Consider the following 4,558-nt stretch of genomic DNA (forward strand, 5'->3'; position numbering starts at 1 on the left):
CCCCCCCCCCCCCCCCCCCCCCCCCGCCTCCACCACGTGTGCACAAATTCCAGGAACGCTTTCCATTAAGGACGCTTGCTCGGAGCAGATTTCATTTACATTAATAAGAACCAGAAAAATCTGGGTTGGGGGGGTGACAGCGGCGTGTGGTAGCTGCTCACGTTTTGCATCGGAGTCTGGTAGAGCCTGAGGGGCTCAAGCTGGGGCTCCTAGTTTTAGAGGAGAGGCCTCACCATGCTAGTGCTGGGGTGCCTAGTCCAAGGGGAGAAGGCAGTCTATCCAGTCCTTCAAGATCCTTGTCTGAGGGAGGAGGCAGGGCCCAGTGGATTCTGGGGACCCAAAGCCTGAAGGGGTGCTGGTGGGTAGTAGCAGAGCCAACCTGGTTCTAGGGTCTCCCGGTCTGAGAGGATAGCAGAGCCCAGTCTTCGGTGGGATAGGACACCAAATCATGGGAATGACTAGGGGCAGGGGCAGGAGCCCTGGGTTTCCACGAGCTGTTAATGAACTCTATTAGCCAGGGTTTGCTGCTGCCCATCTCTGAGCCCCAGTTAACCAGTTTGTTTGAGAAGGCTGCTTCCTCCCCTTCCCACTAGGTGTGGCTGCAGGTATTAGGAGGGAAGGTTCTGAGCTTTGAGCCAATCTATTTCAGGAGCACTATGCCACCTTCCTCAGCCTCTCCTTCCACTTCAGCTCTACCTCTCAACCTTAGAGCTGAGCAGTGGACTCTGCTAAGTGAACTCAAGAGCCTGTTCAGGGTGAAAACCCCCAAATCCTCCCACCTGGGGATGAGGGAACCAGAGTGAGTGCATGCATGCACAAGGGTGTGCCTGTGCTCTGACAGCCTGCTCCCACCTGGCTGCCACCCCAGGCATCCTTCCTTCAGGGGTAGGCAGTTTGATTTCCACCCCCTTGGACCAGAGCAGGCTGTAAGGGTGTGCAGGGATGAGTTTCCTGACTGGACCTGGCCTGCCCATGTACGGGGTGGTCAGGGAGAGGTACGTGTGAGCTTGTACGCTTCATACATGTGTGTGGGGGGTGTTGGGGTCTGCAGGCATCTGAGTGTCCTACCCCACACGCATCATCGAGGCTGCTGCTGAACGCCTGCTGCTGCTGGATGACTGTCTGGGCCTGTGCGAGCATGTGCATACACACTCTTGCTGAATGCTTGTGAGTACAGAGGCTGACTCTTGGCCCAAGGAGTCGAGCAGAAAGAAAAAGAGGAAGCCCCCCACCCTGGTGCCCCCAGGATTTGGGCCCAGCCTTGCCTTGCTCTAGGCTCCACAGATGGGCATCCTGGGGCGCTCTGCACTGAACACAACCCTTGCTCGGCAGGCTGGGCTCCCACATCTGCACCACCCCCATCAGGGCCTGAGCTGAGGGATTATGGGGGGACACTTAATTACATCCATGAATCATTCTCAAATAGCTCCTGTCCAGCCGGACTCAGGGGTGGTGCTGCCTGCTTGGAGCTGGGAGCCAGCCTGGGTGCGCCAGGCTCTTGGGGGCCTTTCAGTCTGGCAAGAAAGTGGGGGTCTGGGCCAGGCCTCCAGGCCCCTCCTCTCTCTCTGCCTGCTGTGGCCTCACCTCCCCCATGCAGCGTGTAGAATTCACCACTGCTGCTCAGCTGTCTTATCTGGGCGGCTGAGACCAGGGCATGGAGCGGAACTGACTCCCCCAGACCCAGCCACCCCTACCCCACGTTATCTTGCCCCCGCAGGCTCCTCCCACCCTTTGCAACAGCGCAGACCTTTCCTGCTCCTCTTCCCAGCATCCTCTAGGCCTCGCTTTGTCTGCAGTTGCCTTTTTTTCTCTGTGTCTCCCTGTCTTCTCTCTCCCCAGGGTGTTGTGGTGGTGGGGGAGTCCCAAGGCCCAGCTCCTCCGATAATCCTGCCCAAACCTGAGCCTGACCCTGTGTCTGCAGCCAAGGACCCATCTTTGCTAAGTTCCTTCTGCCCTGGGGCTGGGGCACCTAGCTTGTAACCCAGGCTCAGCACTTGCCAGTTTGGTAACCTCCAGCAGCTGTTCTGCTTTGAGCCTGTTTTTTCTTTAAACCAGATGAAAGTAGTGCAGGGGACTAAGCGAGATGGGAGAGCCCTACCCTTGATTTGTGCCTCCTGCTGGAAAGCTCCCCCCTCCCATTCATCTTTGGGAGGCTGGGTGAGGGTGCGTGGGTACCCCCTGCCTTCAGCCAAGATCCCTGGGCAAGCTTGCCCCAATTTCCCCTGGCTGTGGTTCTGTTTTGGGCTCTGCCAAGAGAGTATTTCTGAGTCAATAATCAGGCTGATGGGTAAAGGGAGCGTGAGAGGCAGAAATGCATTTTATCGACCGCAGAAATTATTTACCTGGGTTGGAAAGAATTGCTGAGACCGAAGCACTCATTGTGCATGGGGCCAGCCTGGCCCGTTTCCCACGCCTGGGCAACAATTCTAACTGGTGGGAACAGGGGGGTAGGGGGACCTTCAAGAACCTGCAGGGTCTGAAAACTTGTTGCCTGCCTAACTCCACACAGTTTCAAGGCCAGAGTTCTAGTCAGGTCTTCCCTGAATCTCAAAGACTTGGAAGAGGCCCTGGATCCTCTGACACCTCAGAACTTGGGGAGAACCCCCGCCAAACCAGCCTGGAACGATAGATGATGGAGTGCTGCCACCTGGTGGCCGCCAGCAGCAAAGTGCCCTCCTCCAGGGCCTTCTCCCCCTCACACCCCACCTGTCCCTGAGAACTCATCCCTCGGCATCAGGTTGGTAAGTGGCTGGGCTCTGGGTGCCCTTGAGACGCCCCGGGCAGACTGTGCATGCCTGGGGAGCTTAGCTCAGGCCTGGCTGCTCATCTGGGCTTTGAAACTTGTTTGATGCATGGCCATGGCAGCTGCTCCTGGATGGCCCTCAAAGCCTGAATATTGTAGCAGTTGTCCCGGCCAAGGGCAGGCTAGACTTGGGATCCCTGGAGGATCCCTCCAGTTCAGTAAGAGACCCTGCCAAATTTGGAATTTGGGTTTCCCTGATTAGGATGTTTGCACTGCCCTCACAGCACCCCATCAGGAACAGGGAGGGGCAGAAACTCTGTGGGCAGGGCAGCACAGCACACAGATCCCTTGGCTTGGGGTTGGAGCAGACCATGATGGGCTGATGTGTGTGTGTGTGTGTGTGCGTGTGTGTGTGTGTGTGATACCTAGGCCCTTGGGGTTTCAGTCTCAGGTCCTTGGGGATGAGAGCCATTCAGTCCCCAGGAGCTCTCAAATTTGGCCTTGCATGAGACCAGAGCCAAAGGTATGTACGGCCTGTCAAACTTCAAGAAATGGGCTCATGGGTTCAGAAGCAAGGTGACGGCTGTCATCACCTGGTCCAGAGCAGTCTTTGTGGGAACCCAGAGCAGCTGAAAATGGTATCTGCACCAAGTAGTATGCAGTAGTATGGGACAGTGCCCTTCTTGATGTGGGGCAGCCAATATGGGATCAAGATGGCTTACCCAGGATAGAGGCTTCTATTCAAACTTTGAGGAGTTGGTGTAATTAAGAGCTTCCCAATCTCAGGATGTGTGTGTTCACCTGGAAGAACCTTCCAGGCTGGCTGTCAGGATGTGCCTAACTAGGTTGCTTGTGACTGCTTCCCAGGTGCAAAGAGCAGCAGCAGCAGCAGCACGTCCATGATGCATGAGGGCTCTAGAGGTGGGGCTGGTCTCGGCTCCCCAAGGCTGACCCTGGAAGGCAGGAATCTGTAGGCTGGACCCATTTTTGTGAGGTTCCCAAGTGCTACCCTGAAGCCCAAGTGTGCGGCTTCTGTATTTGCCTTAATTTCTTCCAAAGCATCCCTGGGGAGGCTAGGCTGAGGGCCCATATACTTTCAAGTGCCACCTAAGCACTTTTCATCCTTTTACAAGGGCCAGACCCGCCTGAAGAGAAAACGTGACCGCCCACAAAAGCAATGGTACTCTGGCTTTGCGAAGTCCTCCCCCAACAACATGCAAAACATGGAGCCCGTGTGCTCAGTTCAGCCAGCCTGGCAGCGTGGATCCCCCATCACCACATCGGGTCCTGGAGCAGCCTCTCAGACACAGGCATGCTTCCTGCCCTCATCAGGCGCGGTCTTTGCTGGGCAAGATGACAAGGATGGGATGACCCATTCAATGGTAAACCCTGCAACACACTGAACACAGCTCCCCAGCACCTGACGTGAGGACAGAAGGCAAGTGGAGTGCAGTGGGGGGCGGGGGACAGGGCCTCTTCCTCAGCCCCTGTACCCCAGTAGAGCAGTAACAGCCCAATGCTGCATGCTGGAATACAATCTGTGGCAACTGGGGAAACACAAGTGCTCATACTCACTTTGGTCTTTAGAAACTGCAAGTGGAAAAGCTGACTCAGATATGACTGAGTTTCCATGAAGAATTTTAAAGCATGTTAGCAAACTCTTGAACTTAAGAATCTGAGCAAGGTTGGGGAAAGGAAAACAGCATAAAATACTATTTATAAATAACTTTTAACACACTTACCTCACCAACAGGCTTGACTGGCTTAAACACGCTCTGCACACCTGGTCACCCAAGAATAAAGAGACGCAGACAC

The sequence above is a fragment of the Neofelis nebulosa genome, chromosome 4 (genome assembly GCF_028018385.1).
Source record: "Neofelis nebulosa isolate mNeoNeb1 chromosome 4, mNeoNeb1.pri, whole genome shotgun sequence".
Classification (NCBI taxonomy): Eukaryota; Metazoa; Chordata; class Mammalia; order Carnivora; family Felidae; genus Neofelis; species Neofelis nebulosa.